Source organism: Pan troglodytes, chromosome 17 (genome assembly GCF_028858775.2).
Source record: "Pan troglodytes isolate AG18354 chromosome 17, NHGRI_mPanTro3-v2.0_pri, whole genome shotgun sequence".
Classification (NCBI taxonomy): domain Eukaryota; kingdom Metazoa; phylum Chordata; class Mammalia; order Primates; family Hominidae; genus Pan; species Pan troglodytes.
Window position 1 is genome coordinate 43,819,955 of NC_072415.2, and position 21,830 is coordinate 43,841,784.

A 21,830-nucleotide genomic window follows, 5' to 3' on the forward strand; every position below is an offset into this window, starting at 1 on the left:
GGCTTCTGGGATTTTCTAAATTTCTAAACTTCTTTCAAAGCATTAGAAAAGCATTATAGATTTTCTTTTTTTTCTTCCTTTTTAAGTTTTAACCTTTTAGTAGTTGGGATGACCGATATTAAACAAAGTTGGAAGTTACAGACAGTATCAATCAAAGTTAATTTCTTATTCTACCTTTAAAATACACCTTGGGTTTGTTCTACAAGTCATATTTAGCCATATTGTAATGTTGATTATTGTTCTTAATATTTATTATACAGGGCTACAGTTTATAATTGCTATAGATAGATTTTACTAAAAGGTATGGGATATAATTTATTCTATCACAAAATAATAATCTTTAAACAGTTTTCTGTTGCATGAAGTTATGCATGTGATTTACAAAAATATAGGTTCAGGCAGCAATATAAAATTATACATAGGCATGAAGTCAGGAGCAAAAAATGAAGACTTTTTTCTATAAATACAAAGTTCTGAATATACTTTAGTAAATTCTGATGTTTGGGCTCAGATATTGACCTCATTGACTCTTTTAAGAGCTGACTATACGCTTTGCCTTTTCCTTACTCTAATTTTCATACACTTCTCTGCAACCCATTCAATCAAATATTTGAATAAGGCTACATACACAAAGAGGCAAGCTCCCTAGCCAGTAATGATGGCTCATTTTCCCAGATGAAAAACTCTGAAGACATCCCTCCCACCAAACCCCTTTCTATCTGCAAGTAAAGAATAAAACTGTGCCAGAAAACATGATGGTATTTTCTAAAGTTGAGAAGAATATGTCCGTGATTCCTATCCCAATTACGAATCCCAGTGGATTCACATGAATGATCAAATGTTGAAAAGTTGTCTGTTGATCTTTAATCATATTCCAAAATTTTAAGTAAAGTGTAGGAGAGGTAGCATGTATATTAATAGACTAAATGCTTCTGAAACACCAATCAAAGAAGGAAGAAAGGCAAGAAAAAGAAATGTGACCAGTAATTGAAACTGAAATTGGTAGATAAGTGATAATGAGTGGATGCTTTCAGTTATTAAGCATCCGGTGCAGCAAGTTCCTTTATATTAGTTATTTCCTTTAATTCCCCAAACAATTCCATGAACTAGTTATCTCCATATTACAAATAAGAGAAATCTCATGTGCTAAAGCCTTCCCAGACAATCACTACCAAATTGTCCTCACATTCTCCTTTCTGTCAGCACTATATCTTGCACTAATCTTCATCATGACATTTTTCACACTTGGGAAATAGGTCGAATCACATTGCGGTTAAGACCATAAGCTCGGCAGTCAGAAAAACATAAAATCAGAACTTAGTCCTGTCATTCACAACCTGTGTGGTGTGGACGTAATCTCTCTGAGCCTTAGTTTCCTTATAAGGAGAACAGAGGTAGCTGTAGGATTTACATTACAGTACATGTGTTACAAATAAATGAGTTCATGTTTGCAGAGTAGCTAGCCCAGTACCTGGTCCACATCAAGGAAGGTAGTATTTGAAGGGAGAGAAAGCCTCTGATTTTCTTCATGTACTTACAGTGTGCATGATTTTCTTCATGTACTTACAGTGTGCTTTGGCAAAAGCAGGTCCATAGTGGGGGCTTATTAAATGCTCATTGAATGAATGACAAATAAATGAATTAATGTATGTATGCAAATATGTATGTATGCATGTATAGATGGATGAATGGATAATCTTTTGCATCCTAAGACAGTAGTTTTCCTATTAAAGCTCCAATTATCTTTATAATTTTCCTCTTCCTAAAGTAGGATGAATTTTTGTGAGATAACAGACTATGACCAATAATCTGCTTATTTTTACAGAGATCAAAGTTATACATAGGTACCCAAGAAAAAACAATAAAAATAATTTTTTCTTTACCTATTCTTGTAGGATACAAGAATGACTCTCTACAATGCATCATAAGAAATGACAATGTGAGGTGCAGAGTGAGCTGGAATCAGCCTCTCTTTATTAGTTATATCACTTTAAAAATATTCCTTGATCTTTCTTAGCATCAGTTTCCTCACTCATAAATCTGGGACATAATAATAATTATATGTGTCTTACAGTGTTGTGATAGTCCAATGAGATAATGTAAATTAAAGGGTGCACAGTGTAAGGGTTAAGGGATAAGTTTTCTTTGAAGCAGGGAGGCAGTTGCCTCTTCATCATAATACCCTCTTCAGTGTGTTTTCCTCTTTAGGGTGCCATCTCGAAAACATATAGGCCTGAATAAAAGGCCCAACCTTTTGACTTTCTAATTCAAGATTAGGGACTTCTGACCATTAAAACTGTAAATGTATACCTCCAGAATTAGCTTAGGGGTCTCTCTCATGGGATAAATAAAAAGAGTTGCATCCATATCAAGAAGATAGAGAAATTGTAACTGCTCATTCTTCTCACTTTACTGTGTATGTGTATGAAATTTTGTTCAGACTTCATAGTTACTTTTACGTCACTTAACTCTATAAAAAATTGTGTTATTTCTCTTTCTTTTAAATACGTACAGAGGGATCTTTTGTTAGAATTGTTTTATTTCTCCATCAATTAAAAACTATAAAGTACCAAATAACTGTTAATTGTTGATGCTGTTATTGTAATTATTATAATTATGATCATTTCAGGACCACAATGATACAAAATTATAGCAATTATCCATATAAAAAGAAAATAAAATACTTTTATCTTTAACTAATTGGATAATTACTACAAAATGCTTTTCCCAAAACTCAGCTGAATATATACTTTTTTCCTTTACCTCAAATTTATTTTTATCATATATTAATGCCAAGAGCAAAAGTATAAAACTTCCCAAATTAAAAGTTATTAAATTTTAGAACTGTCAGACTCCAGTAATAAAAGACAATTTTTTGTTATACTAAAAAGCTGTATACTTTAAATGAAAAATACATGACAAGTTTTCATATACTCTAAATGCTATATACCAATATTAAAGAGGAAACAACATATAGAGTAGTCCGATGAATGCTAAAGATGCTTTGAAATTTTATGCAATAATATAACCTAAAACAGACATTTGTAAATGATCTACATTATGAGTAAGTTAGCTATTATAATTAAATGCAATATATGCTTTTAAAGACTTAAAGATCAAACTTAAGATGTCTAAAATCAAATTCATTCCTGCCTCCCATTACCGCCACTACTCTCTTCAAAAACTCCCTCTTTCTATTGACTTTCCTATGTCTATAATGGCACCCATGCACTTTCAGTCTTGAAGGTTCTTTCTTTAATGCTGCCCAGTCATGGGCCAAGACTATCTTCTGTGCTTACTTTATCACACTGCCCACTACAAAATAATACAATTTTCCATTGGTCATGCTCACCAGACTGAGTGTTTTTATGAAATCTTGAACATTAGTATTTTGCTCTGTCCTTATTATTATCTATCTTTTCATCTGTTATTTGGATGAAGCCAAATTAATCATCTTTTATTTTGTATTAATTTTTTTTGAGACAGAGTCTCACTCTGTTGACCAGGCTGGTCTTGAACTCCTGGCCTCAAGTGATCCTTCTGCAACAGGTTCCCAAAGTGCTGGGCTAACAGGCATGAGCCACTGCCTGCCGTGAGCCTGGCCTGCCAAATAAATCTTGGTTGAATAAATTAATAAATGAAATTCCATAGATTATATGCCTATGATTTCTTTCCCATTTATTTTCTACTCTTAATTTCTAGTGTTTCTATACTAGTTTAGGCTCTTAGTCCTAATTGCCTTCCCCAATTATTACCCCTATCATTTATTCATCTTACTCAACATTTGAAGAATAAATATATCTTAACAGAGCACTGCTTCTACTTCTCATTCCTGGTTCACAAATGCCCATTGACCCCTATCTGCCCTCAAAAGTATATGTCATCGAAAGAACATATTCCAGTCTGACATTCTTTTCTTTCTACAATCTAATTTCAACAACTGCTCTGGCTATCCCCACACACCATGTTATCAATTTGCTTACATGCAACTTTAAGAAAACAAATAAATTTAGCATCTTACATAATTTTCCTGAGACATATGAAGTCAAACTTATAGCATATAGAGAAAAAATTTTCACGGCAGCATAAATCCCAAAATTTAAGAAAGAAAATAGAAATTGTTGCTATTTAACAGTCCTCTAAAGTGGCCCTTCTAGCTTAACAATGTATGATAGTATTGAATCAAATATGCTCAAATCAAACATTAATCTGATTTTTAAAAGCAAGTACAAAACGTGTTCATATTATAGTATTATCTCTTGTGCTGAATAACATTTTTATTTTCAATATATTTTAAAATACACACATCAAACATCAATCACAATGGGCAGTTTTAGAAACTATCCTTAGTTTATGTAACAGACCATTATACCATTATGCAAATATATATTAATGTTTCATGTGTTTGTTTGTTGAGTGTTCCCTAGCAGAGGTTTCTGTTGTAAATTTCCTGTCCATTCCTTCCTCTTGCCCTTTTCTGTACTCTGGTTTCCCATGCAAAAATTCAGACCATTTCCATATCACCTAATAATCCCAGAGCTTTCAGAAGACCTTGGCGACCTGAAGATTTTTACTCTTAAAATGACTCCTGGACTTTCCAAATGCCATTCCAAACTCTGAGACCAGTTCAGAATAGATCAACTTCTTTCCTAGATTCCTGAAGCATTGGCTTTCAAGAGAGAATCTGATGATGGAGGATGACCTGGTCCTCACCAAGCAATACCTTAGAAGAGCAGACGGGGCCAAACCAAAACTTGCCTAAGACAGATTACAAATCCCTGCCAGTCTTCAGTTGACAGCCAGCATTTGTGTCTAGGTCAGCCACCACTATATTTTCAAAAGACATAAGCACAGAAGACAGGGAATGGAGAATTCTAAGAAATATAAAATTTTATTTTAACTGGTTAGGAATACCTATTGAAAAACTTTGGTTAAGGTAGTAAATTGGCTAAGGCCCTGACCATTTTTAAAATTTACTATTTAATTATATATATATATGTATATGTACTTTACTCTATCTCAATAAATGGTGCCTATTTTTTTCTTAGCTATTCTTTTTCTTTCCTAGTCCTATTTTGTTAATTCTGCTCACTGCCTTCTGCAGTGACCCTCTAAGTTTCACTCTTCCTGAAATAAAGTCATTGGTTTCTCTCCTTGCTATCCAAAATCTATGAAGGGAGATAAGCTACTTTAGTTTGTTCTCTGGGGAGGACAAAAGGAACACAATTACCTCTTTCCTTTTGTAATTTTTAAGGGTCCTATCCTGAACTACTAATAGAAATCACCAAAAAGAGGTTGTTGGAATAATTTATGATCATTCATTGAGAGGGACTCCCTGACTTCCTGCTTTGTCTCCATTTTCTTAAGAGTACCAGGTTCTGCATAGTTACAACCTAAATGCTATTAAGCAAAGTATAACCCTTCTAGTTTTGTGTGTACCTCCTAACATATGAAGATAATAATTTTATCCAACATTTTAATATACCTGTTCAACTCTAGGACCAATGGTCTCTTCTAGCATTAAGTTTCAGGGAAAAGAAGTGCATGTGTGATCTGTGCTCTGTTTTTGCAGCAACACCCAAGTCTGTCTATTCTGAGAAATTAAAACAGCACACTTCAATTGGCAATTAAATGTTTTTATGATAATAGCTATATTTAGCATAGACTGTAATGTTATTTGTAGCGTGTAGTACATTACTAGCAGGATTTTACACAGGGGAAACAATCCCAGTTTCTAAATATATGTTATAAATATATAGACATGATGGAAACAATTAAAAAACATCATGTATCATGGATGTAGCCTGATACAATTTTCATCATGAATATTTTAAATACTAAATAAATACATTCAGGGGAATACACATTGATAGTCATAAACACAAGGATTATATATTAATATAATATGTAAAATCTACATAGTTTTAAAAAATTCTTTTCAATTTTGTATGTGGATTAAAGTGTCTTTTGAGGTAATTAAGTTTTTGAAAGACTAGATATCTTCACAATAGACACTAATATCAAATATTTAAAATTCATACAAGGTTTCTAGCTTCTAAGCTAAAAATCATATGCTTCATAAGAATTGGGGAAGGAATTGTGTAAGCACAAACCAAAGAGGAAAAGAAAATGAACAAACCCACATAGACATAGACATCCCCCCAGAACAAAATCCATTTGAGGCGATCAACAAAAAATCCTGAAAGGTATACACATTGCACATGCCTTATGCTGAAAAGTTGAAGTACCAGCACCAAACAGAATAGCTATATTAATTGCTCTTCACTCAAAAATGCCTTTTCATCATATTATAATGACCTAAAAAACCACACCACTTGCATACTTCTAAATGGATTTTTAAAATATGTATGCATAATTAGAAAAGGACATTTACAAACCTAAAATGAAATTTCATCACTTTTGGTGTTGAAGAAACACAACTTGCTTACACATGCAGATTTGTCCATGAATATTTTTTCTCTCTCTTGATGGAATTTTAGGTTTAAATGCACAACAATCTAGGGTAAATAAATTAAATGCCAAAAGCATATAATATATTCTTTTCGCTTATCTAATTTTACCATGCTCCTGAGATTTTAGATGGATATTCCAAAAGTACCTAAAATTTTTCCTCAAGTTTCTAATCTGGTCAAACCTTTAAATAACAACTGAACTAGGAAAACATTGGCATTTATCAGACTCTACTCCTGTCATTCTACTGCTTCATGGGACAGTCTTCAACAAGACTTAGACAAACCTCATTCATCAATATTCTACTCTGGAGGAGCTGACACTTACTGTGAATTCTGCTCTTCAACTTAAATACCAATGTCTGTGGCAGGCCAATTCTATCATTGCAGATCCAGCATCCCTCAGGCAAGGTCCAACCTTTCTCTCGAAGTGCACCCAGGGATTAGTCTGACTTCCCCTAAATTCTCTCCTCTGCACAGTAAGAGCTAATCTTTCCTGTATGAAGCAGGAGATGGTGTTGCTATGACAACGGAGCACATTCTAGCAGTGGGACTACTGAGATGAGCCTTCAAAGACTCAGGGAAACATGCACTCAGTCTTCCTCCAGGGCTATGGGCTCCTTCCTTGAGGATTTAATCTCCCAACAAGTTTACTGTCAGACTGGGTTGTTGATTATCCGTACATTTTGCTACAGGGAGATCACTGGTTAAGAACATGGCTGGAAGATCACAGAGTTATTTAATAAAAGTGCCGTTTTCAGTTTTAATAATTTTCCAGTTTAAATACTCTGTGTAGCTTGTTAAAACACTACCCCCTTTAAATTAAAAGCATTTTGCTTACTTTTAGATTTTTAAAAATGATTATAATGAGTTGAGAATGGCACTATCAAGGAGAAGCTTTACCTTTTTTTTTGTTTGTATATCATCACCATTGTATCAACTTGAAGGTTAGATACACACACACACACACACACACACACACACACATCCATTTTCTCTCTCCGGCGTCAACGTCTGGAGCCTTGAGGTTTCAGAGTGGGGGAGGGGTATGCTAACAAAAGCAAATCCTGCAGCCACATTTTGCATACATATATTATCCAGAGAATAATCACAATAACTGCTAATCATTTAGAAAAATAATGATAAGCGGAATTTAAGTGCCTGTGCCACAGCAGAAGAGATCTAGTTTCAAGCCACATTGTAGGAGGGCAGATTTCATATGTTATTTTCAAACATGGCAGTTAAATTTTCTGGAAAATAATGAACACGTACATTAATATATATTTTAAACAGTTGATAGTATACTGTAATAGTTCTGGCTATTTTGAACATTGAACATTCATTTTTCTTCAGAAACATTACTGCGATTCAAACGAGTACATCCTTTTCAATTGGAAGGAAAGATACAGGGCAGGAAAAGTTTTCCCCTCCCAGCAGCAGAGGTTCAGTTTACTCAATCACTCTGATTCAGGTTCTCACCCAGGGAGTCATCTGACCTGTCCTCTTTACTCCTTAATTTCCCCGTAATCTTTTCTATTTCTCAACCTTTTATGTTAGGAGCATCTATTCCTGCATACCACCCTTCCCCCACTGTCTGTAATTATTCTCCTTTGTGGCTGAAGCAATGGAATCTATATCATCTACATCTATTCTTTCAAGTGCTGAGAGCGAACAGGACTTTATGGATGTCGCTGTCACTCAGAGGTGTGAGGATCTATATGTTAGTCAGATTCAATGCCACATTGGCCTTCTAGAAAATCATAGGGCTATCTTTAGTTACTTCTTGCTTGTCACCCTAATGCGTTTGAAAAGCTTTATGATATTAACTAGAATCTCATTATTGCACATAATGCATGTATTTACATTTAGTAGTTCATTTAAAAGAGACAGCGTATTTTAAAACTCATTTTGATTTGTATTTGTTATTTCCATCATAGTAAAAAATGCTGTTAAATTTTTGCTAATGTGTGCCTTGGAATATATCTCCAGGATACATATGTACCCACTTCACAATATATGCAGATAATTTTCCCCTCATGATCCTCTTTTCAGAGCTTGCGCTGAAGATGCATTCTCATAATTCAAAAAGTTATAGCACCTGTTTTCATTATGTTCATTATTATCTAATTAGTAAAGGGCTTTCTTTTTTTGGAAAAAAAAAAATTCACTGTCATATTCAGGGAAACTGGATAAATGCCAACACATGTAAACAACATATGGTTTACTTTCAAAATCAATCAACCAGAATTATTTATTTCTAAATAATTTCTTAGTTAAAAATGTGTTGAAATAATTTACTGCTATAATAGATAATGTTACTATCTGCTATTCCTTTAGGACTGACTACCTGGACATCGATCATATTATATATTGTCTAGCTTCCCCAAGAAGACAATATTGTTTGTAGAAAAAATTATTTAAGTAGTTATGGTGAGTGTGCCACAACTTAGATTTGGATGTTAAAAGTGAGTTATAAACAACTAAGGTTATATGAATGCCAGAAATCACTACTGCAAGAAATTCTATAGTTTTTAAATTTTTTCTCATGTATTATTTTTATGAGCCCTAATTTTTCAACATAATATTCAGCAGATCTGGTAAATTAAAACAATATGTATGTCTTATGGGAAATAGGGAAAATGAGAGTAGGAAAAACAGCACTTTTCACAAAACAAGTTTTAAATATAAACCCCAAGGCAGTTCTGAGTAAAAAGACTGAAATATTGGAGCCTACATAGTAAGGGGAACAAATGGGGAGTTGAGAACAATTTTTTTCTAAAAAGCCGCCTTTCATGGAAAGGCTTGGATACAGCCTCTAGACTTTGGCTAGACACTGAACACAGACTCTGATGACAAACTGCATTACTAATCTCTCTCTGCTTCAGTTTTCTTACCATCATAATGGACATAATAAGAGTACCTTTATGAGAATTCAAGGAGTAAATATGTATAAATTTCTCATAATAATGCCTGACATATTGAAAATACTATGTAAATGTTAGGTGTCATTTAGGACCTTGAAGACAGGGACTAAATATTATTCAGCTTTGTCTCCCCTGTTCTTAATACAAAGTCTGCTATCAGGTATATACTTAATAAATGAAAATAAATATTTTTAATAAAATCTATATGACTGTAATATTTAATAAAGCAAAGTGAATAGACAATACTTTAGAATTCTAAATGTGTCAGAAGAAAATGTAAAGAAAAAGGATTATCTTTGACTGTGAATAACAATAACATCTCCTTTAGTTTTATAAGAGAATGAGTTATCACTTATTAGAAAATTGATTTAGCATCTGCTTTATTAGATATTGTAGTAGGTGCTGGGATACAAAGGCTTAGAACCACTGTGCCTGTCTTCAGTGAGTTCACAATTTAATGCAGGAAGCATACAGTCACTCAGCATAGTCTATGTGCCAGACACTGCTCTAGGTGCTGGGGGTATGATAGTGAACCAAACAGAAAGAAATGTCTACTATAAGGAAGTTTCTCCCTGCTAGTGTGTGAGACAGTGTGTGTGTGTGTTTTCAGGCAGGGGAAATGAATGTATCTTAAGTATTAGTGCTTCAGAGGAAAATAAATTCAAATTTTGGAATAAGAAAGGCAGTAGAAATAGGGATAAAATTTTAATTTTAAAAAGATACATTTAATGCAAATTGATAAGGGCCATAAAAGAGCCACAAAGAAAGCACCATGAAACTAGGAAAAAGAGTGGCCAACTCTCTCCTAAGGAATATGGGAAGGCTTCACAGAGGGAGTAGTAAAAATCTAATGAGGATTAAATATGTAAAAAGGTTCTTATCTGCATATTAACTAGCATTTACTCACATCATCTATATAATTTAATATCTAATAAAACAAAGTGAATAAATACTATCTAAGGATACTAAAGTATCAGGACAGAAATAGAAATTTGTCTAATAACTAATCCATTATAGGTTTACAATGCTCAAAAATATTCCTTTAGTTAAAAAGCATGTTATTCTAGCAAATAGAGTAATACATGGTTGTTCTATAAAAGTAAAAGTAAATTGCCCTTACTTTGACACCATTGTCTTTTTTTTCCTAAGATAAAAAACAACTAAAGAAGGATAATTATAACTCACTTTATTTGTACAGCAAAATAAATTCCAGATGGCTTAAACATTTAAATCTTTTTTAAAAAGCTGTACAAGTACTGAAAGAAGTTAAGGAAAATGTTTTAAACACAAACATAGAGGAAAACAAACTTTGGAGTATCTGTCAGGTAAATAATTGGCTGTTTGGTCCAGAAATCTACAAATCTATTCCCACACTTTTAAATTATTTATTAAACAATCATTTATTCAGCAGCAATCATGTGCAATGTATCAGGAATAGACAGAAAAATAAGATAGTATTTAATTTCTAGAAGCTCATGGTCTAGTATTATAGTACAGATGGACAAAAACATAAGACTTTATGATTCAAAGTGCTAATTATTTTTATAAAATTATACACAGAATGCTACGAGAGAATCTAGGAGAGAACTTTTTCCTGGTACAGGGAGGTAGGCGTATGAAATCATATAACAAGCATGTAGATACAGTCATAATGGAATAGATTGGAGCAGTCCAATGTTCCCAATGAGAATAACCAGAAAAGCTAATTTTGAAATATAGATGATTAAAATATATTTAAAGGCATCAGACAGCTAAGAGAGAACTAGGACTTGAGAGCCCAAGATCCCTGAGGGAAGGACATCAGAGAAATGTGAACCAACATTCTGTAAGCAGCTTTTTCCCTCAGGGAAAACACCAATTTTGGTGTGAAAAGAGAGACGAAGAGTATGAACATACATTGCTAATAGGTAGAGAACTTTTGGAACTCTTAAAATACTGAAGAAAAAATGGATTTCAGATTGAAGATGGTAGCAATGATGTAAAGTAGTCAAGATTACAGACAGAAGGTAGTAGCAGAGAAGTAAGACCACCATTCTATGGATTTGCCTTTAAGGCTTTGCATACTCGAGCAAAAGGCAAATGAGACAAACAGAAAACTGTTGAAAAAAAATACAGTAGTGTTTGCTGTACTCTCAGTTCTAAACTAAAAAGCCAAGGACCATTAGGGAGGAAGAGCTTTTATGAGGAGTCCTGGATCTCAGCTGGGACAACCAGTAGGTTAGACCCTATGAGTGGAAGGAAACATATGGAGAAAAAAGCTTATTATAAGAACTAAAACCCAGCATCAAGCCAGTTCCATACTTAATTTAATTCAAATGATCTGTGCCCCCTTATCTGCTGGAAGATGGAAAATTGTCTCTGAGCCAGATAACATTCCTAAGACCCTCTCTATTATCACTCTACTATTTTTCATACACAATGTCCAGACTTAAGAAACATACTTAAGAAAATAATGTTAGGAACATATAGGAAACAGATAAATGGTAATATCAGTTCTATGCTGATAAATGTTTAATAACCAGTTTCCAAAAAAGGGGGAGCAATATTATAATTATACTGATATAAAAGATTTTTAACACGGTTTTTGAATTATAAAATATTCAATACTCTATTATAAATTTAATATATCCAATTGATTCTTTCAGAATACTCACATTGATTTTTACCAAACTATTATATTTGTAGGCAGTGACAATCAAGATGACTGCAACTGACAATCCAGTATACTTCAACATGGATATGGTTTCATTTTTTTATTTACTCATGTTTATGAGTAAGATGAAAGTGAATGTTAAAGATGAATACTGGAAATTCACATACTTGTAAGTGAGGCAAGCAAATTCTCACATAATTATTTTTAAATGCTAGATAGTTGGTATAATTTCAATCATTTTAAATATGTTAAGACTTGTTTTGTACCCTAACATGAGGTCTATTCTGAAGAATGTTCCATGTGCACTTGAGAAGAATGACTGGAGTGTTCTTTATATGTATGTTAGGTCCAATTAGCTTATAGAATTGCTCTAGTCCTCTATTTCCTTATTCATCTTTTGTTTGGTTGTTGTTCTATCCATTATTAAAGGTGGGGTATTGAAGTCTCCTACTATTATTGTGCTGCTGTATGTTCCTTCCTTCAATTCTGCCAATGTTTGCTTCATCTATTGGGAACTCTGATATTGGGTGCACGAATATTTATAAAATATTATATATTTTCTTGGCAAATTGGCCCTTTTATAATTATGTGATATTATTATTTGTCTCTTCTAACAATTTTTATTTTAAAGTCTCCTTTTTTAATGTTAGTATAGCACCTCTGCTCTTTTTTAGTTATCACTTGCATAGAATATGTTTTTAATCTTTGTGACTCTCAGCCTATGTGTATCCTTAACATCTAATGTTAGTCTAGTAGACAGCATATAGTTTGATCTTGATTTTTTAAATCCATTCAGCAAATTATATCTTTTGATCAGGGAGTTTAATCCATTTACATTTAAAGTCATTACTGATTTAGGGAAGGAGATAGTATTGCCATTTTGTTAATTGTTTTCTGTGTGTCTTGTAGCTCTATTACTTCTCCTTTCCTCTCTTACTGCTTTTCTTTGTCTTTTGTTGACTTTTGGTAATGGCATGCTTTGACTTTCTTTTCATTTCCTTTCATATACATTGTTACTGTTGCAATTAGACAAAACATTAAAGTTGTAACATAACATTCTATATAATGTTATATATTAATATATTCTATATTGCATATTTCCATATTATATATATTTTATATATAACATATTAAACAAATTATAACATTTTATTTTAAACTACTAACAACTTACTCTACTCCTTATTGTCCCTACTTTTATGTTATTGATGTCCAAAAGTACATCTTTATGTATTTTATATCCATTAACATATATTTGTTTTTATGTTTTTGTCATTTAAATTTTATATAAGAATTAAAAGTAAATTTGTGCATCAAAATTATAATAATACAAGTTACTATATGTGGCCATGTATTTTTCTTTACTGAAGTTTGTATTTTCATCTAGCATTCTTTGAAGGACTCACTTATAGCATTTCTTGTACAGTAGATCTAGTAGAATGAACTTCCTCAGATTTACCTGATAAAATCTTAAATTCCTCTCCATTTTTGAATTATTTTGTTGGCTGTAGTATTCTTGGTTGACAGCATTTTTTTCTCTAAATACTTTGAATAATATTATCACACTTCCTTTGGCCTATAAGGTTTTTGCTGAGAAATTATCTGATAATCTTATAGAGGCTATAATGTACATGATGAGTCTTTTTTCCCTTGCTGCTTTCACAACTCTCTTTGACTTTCAACAGTTTGATTGTAATGGGTCCTGGTGGAGTCTCTATGGATTCGTCCTGGTTGCAGTTGGTTGAGTTTCTTGAACATGTATATCCGTTTCTTTCCTCAAATTTGGGAAGTTTTTTGTCATTATTTCTTCAAATAAACTCTGCCCCTTTATCTCTCTCTCTGTCTCTCTTTACTCCTTGAATTTCCATAATTTGTATATTGGTCTGATTGATGGTACCCCATAAGTCCCTTAAGTTTTGTTTACTTTTCTTCATTCCTTTTTTTTCTCTGCTATCTCAATGATTTCAAATGTCCTGTCTTCAAGTTCACTGATTTTTTCATCTGCCTTATCAAGTTTGCTATTAAGTCTCTCTAAATAATTTTTCAATTCAGCAATTCAGTTATTATATTTTTCAGCTCCAGAATTTCTATATGATTCTTTCCTATAGTTTCTACCTTTTCACTGATATTCTCAATTTGTTCATACATTATTTTCTGGATTTTGTTTAGTCATCTCTCTATGTTCTTTTTTGAGCTTACTGACCATATTTAAAATAGTTGTTTTTAATTATTTGTCAGAAAGTTCAGTGATTTGCCTTTCTTTAGGTTCTATATCCAAGGTTTTGTTTTGTACATTTCATCAAGCCACATTTCTTTGTTTCTTTGCATGCCTTGTGATATTTCTTGATATTTGAGATTTGGGCATTTGAGAACACATTCACCTGCCCAAGCCATTATGCACTGGATTTGTGCAGAGAACGGCCTTCATCAATGAGCCTAGCTATATGTTTGGGAGACTCTCAAAACGTTTCTGAGGAGTTTCTCCTCTGGGCTCGTGTATGTCTTTACTTCTCTCAAATTCCCTAAGCAGCCTGCCCATTTTTTTCTCAGGAGCTCATAATCTCCTGCTCCTTCTAGCATCTGCCTGTAGAACTACAGAATCTCTACAGCTCTGAGGACCCACCATGCCAAACCGCTTGCCTCTTTTTTCAGTGGTTTCCAAACTCTGCTACTGTTCCCATCAGTGCTATGATATGGAAACCAATACTTCAGGAAGCCCCTAGACAAACCAGAATATCTGACTCACAATCCACTCTCTTGTTGCTATTGTAAAAGAAGAGCCCTTGTATGGAATGTTTCCTCCAGTGTGCACTATGCTACACTGACTCAAGAAAAGGACATGGGCATGCAAAATTCTCTGAACTTTACTAGGATCTTTTTTTTTTGGTTTTGCATTGGTCTGGGTGCTGCTACTTCTTAACTGGTCAACAGAGTTCTTAAAAAGGGATTCTGGTCCATATATTGTTAACTCAGTGTCTTCAAGGGGGGAATTAGGGCCTCGGGCCTCTTGGTTTGCCATCTTGCCAACATCACTTTCTGTTAGTTTAGTTTTAACTGAAATGCTGAGAAATACTTAAATATGATAGTTGGTTACTGAAAAGTAACATTGAACAAGGCTTTAGTAGAATGCATACAACCCTTGACTTAGGAAGATTTGTTTCTTCTCTAGCTTCAGGCATAGGAGGAAGTCCTGGAGTGCTTAATGAACCCTGACATGTCCCTCTTAAAGGCTTAGAAACAGGGCAATTCTAATACTAATCATCACCTTAAAGCAGGAATTTCAGTTAAGCATCACCTTAAGGCAGGGATTTTACACTGTTTGGAGTTCTTGAGAATCTAAAGAAATCTACCCCTCCCCCGTACCATGTACTTATATTTACATATATCCTCTCTTCCTCCAAAATTCACACGTGTGCATATGTACACTCACAAGCACACATAATTTGGCACATGATTTATTCACCTGGTGCTCAGATAAAGAATACCGCTATATTGAAAAACTATGTGGTTTCTGTTTACATTGGGCTTCTAAGGTTAAGCCCAGGTAAAACTAAAATGTTCTTTGCCTTGTATATGTGCCACTGTCCTGACCTGGTCAACATCTCAATCAAATCTGTTTTCTAGAATGAGAGTAGAACTGAATTTCAGGAGTGTGGGTAAATGGCCTATCCGTGGCATCTGCTGTTGCCCTGAAAGATCTGTGATCTATCTTTATTAATAATAATAGTAATAAGTAACAGTATCTATTGACAATATTACTTGCTAGGCAATTTGTTAAATACAAATTAGAATATGATTACATGCACTGGATGGTCAAGGAATATTTCCTGAAGGAAGCTGCACTTGAAAGATTTTGAGGGTAAGAATCATGCCTTATACATCTCAGCTCTAGTTGCACATTGCTATGGAAATAGCAAGTTAATATAAAATACTGCTCATAAAAATTAATATTAATTATTACACAGTGTAAGTTACTAACACATTTGCCTACTTTATCTTTAAGCTTCTATGATTATTCTGCACTTCATGGATTTAAAAAATGCAGAGCATAATTTCAGGAATTGTAAATGACTTTTTTGCTTATTGATTTCAGCTGTTGATAATTTTCCAGTTATTTTTTCTCATAAATGTCATTTCTCCCATTCTCTTCATTGTATACTAAGCTCTGGCCATAATGATGCTATGCTATATCCAGCTCCTCACTTTAACAGGCCTGCTCACATCTCCAGGTCTATATTGTGCTCTTCCTCTGCTGGCCTGTTGTTCCTTATTTCTTTTTTTTTGAGACAAAGTCTCACTCTGTCACCCAGGCTGGAGTGCAATGGCACGATCTCGGCTCACTGCAAGCTCCGCCTCCCGGGTTCACGCCATTCTCCTGCCTCAGCCTCCCGAGTAGCTGGGACTACAGGCGCCCGCCACCACGCCCGGCTAATTTTTTGTTATTTTTAGTAGAGACGGGGTTTCACCATGTTAGCCAGGATGGTCTTGATCTCCTGACCTCGTGATCTGCCCGCCTTGGCCTCCCAAAGTGCTGGGATTACAGGCATGAGCCACTGCGCCCGGCCTCCTTATTTCTAACTCTTTGTTTTTGCCCCTGCTTTGTCCTGCTAGGTGAGGCCTTTATCTTTCTAAAATTTTCTCCTGCTGGCTTTCATGTCTTGAGTAAACTTTACTGGAAAAACCCTCACTGACATTTACCATCTGGGTGTAATGAGACTCCTATGTGTCTACGTCTAGCAAGCACTTGTCATATTCCATTGTAATTATCATTAATATTGCAATCTTCATAACAAATCTGTGAACTTCATGAATGTAAAACTGTATCTCACAACTAGAAACTGTATCCACAGTTTTTAACCCAGTGCCTGCACTGTGAGAGACCTTAAAAAATATGAATATACATATTGCAATAATGAATGAATTATTAAATGGATCTACTACGTTAGGAAAAAAGGAAACTAAAACAAGTTGTGTATTTAACTTACAATTTCTAGTTTTTTCTCAAATCCTTTTCCACAGCCTCTGCCTTCTGTATGTCTTTTCTGTTGACCTAGAAAGCCATCAAATTGATTATTCTTTCTTCAGCATCTATCTTTCTCATAAATTCTCTGGACTCTGCACAAAGGGGTCATTGTAAAATGCAAATCTTATTCTTTATTGGCTTCCTATCCACTTCTGGTTGAAATTCAAACCCTTTATCATGACAAAAAATGTTAAAAATCACACATATATATAGAGAGATAGATAGATATACATATATATATATACACATGCTTAGTTTATATGTGCCAGATACTCGACATAATTTAGTCCTCAGACCAACTCTCTGTGAGAGTACTGTCTTCATTTTATAAAATACCCCCGATTCAAAGTTTTGTCTTACGCAGCCTTCTTTCTCAGCATTTACTGAAAGGATTTATACCTCACTCTCATATTAAATAACTGGAAGTTCTCTGGACACACCATACTCCCTTCTGATGCCATGTCCTGTATATGTCTCATGCTGTCTCTCTTCCTGGCATATCCTGTTCCTCATTGACTGGTTAATTCTGATTTTTTTTCTTAATGTCTAGCTCAGCATCCTTTTGTTCTTGGAAGCCTCACCTGAATGCACCCAGATTGATAGATTACCTTCTTCAGGGTTTCCACAGTACCTTGTGTATATTGTAAACACTGTCGCTTGGGATCACTAGCTTCCAAAAATGGCTTCAAATAATCTGTGAAACCCATAACTTTCTCCTTGTGAAATAACCTCTCTGAATCTGGAGTGGTCTGGTCTGGGACTCCCTTTAACCAGTAGAATATAGAGGAAATGACCCTGTGTAAGTTCTGGAACTAACTCTTGGGAAGGTCTGTCAAGTTCTTTAGCACTTTTTGTACCACTGAGCCACCAAGTAAATGTCTCACTATCTGCTGGAGAAACCATGTGCAGAGACCATGTAGGGAGAGGTCGCATGAAGAGGAAGAGGCTCTGACACCTGGAGAGAAACAGACCCAAATGGTCTAGTATCCCAAATTCATTGCCGAGATGAGCCTTCCAGCCTTCCCCCACCAGAGCATCGGTCATTGAGTGAGCCACCTCTGACAGTCCGGGCAAGTCAAGTCCTCAGAGGACTACAGCTCCTGCCAACACTAGGAGAAGCAGAAGCATCACCAGCTAAGCTGTGTCAACTCACAGAATCACAAGAGATAATAAAGTGGTTATTGTTTTAAAGGGCTATGCTTTTGGATGGTTATTTTTAATTAGCAATAAGTAATTATAATATCCTGTCCCCCAGTCTCTGAACAGCTTGAGAGTGAATCTACACTGTATCCACCCCCATACTCACAGTCCCTGGAACAGCACTTTCTACCAAGTGGTCATTAATGAATGTCTACTGATTGAATTAATAAATTTAATTATTCTCCATTTGAATATGTAAACACAGGATTGTGTTTACTCTTTCAATTTTGAACAAGTTTTTAATGATATTGCTTTATATAGTTGGGAACTTAAATCATTTCTGAATCAACTGGCTTAACTTATTTACATATCCCAACCACATGGCCTAACTTCCTCATAATTACTTTATTTTTCCATTGCATTTATTTCTTATTAAAATACTGTATGTTACTAATGGGTGGTGTTTATTTTCTGTCTTCCCCACACCCTTCTTCCCATTATTGAAATATAAGTTTCAGGAGGACAAAGAAAGGGTTGCTTTGCTTGATCTTGTTTTGTTTTTTATCCTGTTTTGTTCATTGATTTCTCCCAACTACCTAGAACAGTGTCTAGTAACAGTGGATGCTCAATACTTGTTATTTGAATTAATTCATTCATTTTAGGAGGAAATGGACAAATCTGTGAGACAACACTGTAAAGAAAACCAGGACTTAGAGAAAGTTCACATGTGGTGCCTAAGAAGGACTACATAACCTGAGGCAATAAATTTCATTCCTCTATGTTTTGGCAACTACTGCAGAAGGAAAATCTGGGTGAAAAAGATAATCCATATGAAATTCCCTGACCTCTTAAAAATAAAAGTGCTATGTAAATGCACAAAGACATCATTCCTGCCTTGCTGCTTGATGTAGTGCAAGTCACAAAGGTATTTCTCAGACATTCAGCATTTTTTCTTCAGAAGATAGAACTTCAAAATTACTTAGAGAAATGTCTGACGCTGACACGCCCTAAGAGTGTGAGTTTTATAGAAAAAGAAACCCCAAGGTTTATATAAAACAAAAACAGCCTTATATTATCATGTAGCACTCACTTAAATGTTATAAGATATAAAAATGTAAGAGAGAACATAGTTAAAATCTAGGTTTATATACATGTATTTGGCTTAGTTATCAGTTCATCATAGATATTTGAAAGATATTTGCTGAATTAGTGTTGAAGGAATACATTATTCTTAATGATACTCTTCCACATACAGTGGGTAAGAAAAATATAATGAGGTGTTATTGACAATATGCAAATCCTGTAGACCTAATTATATGGGGAAAGAAGATCACTGTTAATCTGTTAATCTATTATAATACTCATTACTGTGATTATAAGTTGAGAGGTTCAGAGCCCTTCAGAAAAATATCATGTACACAAAATGAGCTTATGGGATGGTGGCCAGGGCTTTAAAATATCACCTAAAAGGTCAACCAGTAGTCAAGCTAAACACATTCTTTCAAGGCACATATACAACGTAGCTTGAATGACACTACTGTGTTGATTATAAAGTTGGCTCAGGAAGGACGACCTTGTTGTTTTCATTAATTCCACACTGGTGGAGTAATAACTCCTAAATGGTGGAGTAATAACTCCTAAGAACTACGAATAAATGAAAGACAATAAAATATAGTCAGTTTATTATAATATGTACTGTTTATTTTTATATTGGGTAATATTTTTATTCATAATGTTATAAATTAATTGAGATAAAGGGATCACGTCTTAAATATCTATTGTATTTCTTTTAATATCTAGAATGATTGAACAGTCAGTAGGCAGTTAACAATATTTATCATAGTTGCTACACTCCTCTAGTCATGTTATCAGGAACTACCTCTTTCTTCAATTACCAAAGGAAATAACTGTGTATTATTCAGAATGACATATACTGAGAGAGACGTTAAGCCTATCAAGATAGGAAAAAATATATAGCAGGAGCACGGATAAAAGTGAGATAAAGATAAGACTTGGCAAGCTAAGGGAAATGGTCAAAGGAAGAAACTGAAGACTCAAAATAAGAAATGCCCAATGAGAACATGCCGTATTTGGTATTCTGTTCACCGACGTAACAAACCTGCACATTCTGCACGTGTACCACTGAACTTTAAAAAAAAAAGCTTTTTTTTAAAAGATGCCAAATATCAAAGTTTGTGCTGTTAATAATTAACAGAAAGACTCAAAGGAACAAAAGAAGAAAAGGGGCTGTAAAAATTTGGTAGAAGAGAGATAATAAGAGATATTAGTTATATACTTCAGATAACCAGAAATGTAACACTGAATAATGCTAGATCTCATTTAGCACTGAATAATTAGATCTCAAATATCTGAGCTTCACCTAAGGGACAAGGAGGGGAAGTTGCCGAACCTCTTCTGGAATTTATAAATTAGCTAAAGAAGTACAGTATGACCCTTTCTTCATAAGTGTATAACATGCAGCAGCAATAATGCCTGCCATTTCCATTCCATTCCCCATTTGAAATTTTCAGAATTTCTAAGAAATAAATTTAATCTGGTTTATATGCAGAATGTGTTAAAGAAGGGGTTATATGACTTTTAAAAATAGAATAACATATTTAATTTTACTCAAATGTCCAACTTTTTTGTATATCAAAATAAAAATAGGCAGGTAGATGGAAAATATGTCTATAGCTATTGTCATAGAAGAAAGCCACTTGGACTTTTATACTAGCAGATAGAAAGCCATAGTGCATATTCATATAAGAAACTACCTATATCCAGAATAAAATGTTTTGAATATTTGAAGTAAATGAAAATCCCAAACCAAAAACGTTGCTAATATACAGAACTGGTTGGACATTTTCAAATTTGTCATACATAATGCCATTAATCATTCAATCAACTTTATATCATAGAATTACAGGAGAATTTACTTATGGATGCTATATTGTCTTTTCTACTAGCATTGAACCCTTGCTTCTGAATAGGTAGAGAAGAGTGATTTACCTTTGATATTTTTTACATCTCACTCATTCCTCAATCACTCATTGCTGGGTGAGGTATGGACGAAAGATGAAAAACTGAACCCAAATGAAGTAAATGGAGAAGAGAAACCATAGCTATCTCTTGACTTGATCCAACAGGAGTGATCAGACTATGGGAAACAAAGCCAAATGGACAGCAGCCCTGAAATCAGCAGCAGCAATGTAGAACCACTGAGCCAAAGGTCTCAACACAAGTACTCCCTTATAGGAATATGTGTTGGGCAAATATTTTGCTTTTCCAAAATAAATTAAGTGGAATTTTCAGTCCTTATCATCCCATTACTTAATACCCACTAATTATCTTATTTTCCCTTTCCATTTGCACTCCATCTTACCCCTAAAATATATGTTTTAGGGATTATAATTAATCAAAATTATTTAATAAAAATTTTGCAATCTCTGACAACAGAAATTGCAATGTAGAAGAATAAATATTCAGTATTAAAATGAAGTACGTGAGGTTTTCACTCTTGCACTTAAAATGTGTTATTGGACACAAGTCAGCACTTCAAATCTGAGCTTTCCTATCTGTTAAGTGAACATAACCAACCCTCTGTTGATCTTAAAGAATTT

The 21,830-nt window shown here is 34.1% G+C and overlaps 1 protein-coding gene across 15 annotated transcripts in view; it reads right to left on the reverse strand.

Annotated features, from left to right (window-relative positions):
- NOL4 (nucleolar protein 4) overlaps positions 1-21,830 on the reverse strand; it is a 381,831-nt gene that overhangs the window by 198,892 nt on the left and 161,109 nt on the right. For 2 of the 15 annotated variants that reach the window (XM_063795591.1, XM_003315845.6), the window contains exon 1: positions 6,799-6,972. The exons of the other annotated variants lie outside the window; for them this stretch is intronic. The gene's annotated coding sequence lies outside the window, so the exon portion shown is untranslated. Of the gene's footprint in view, positions 1-6,798; positions 6,973-21,830 lie in introns of those variants that run through there. 15 annotated transcript variants of the gene reach the window in all.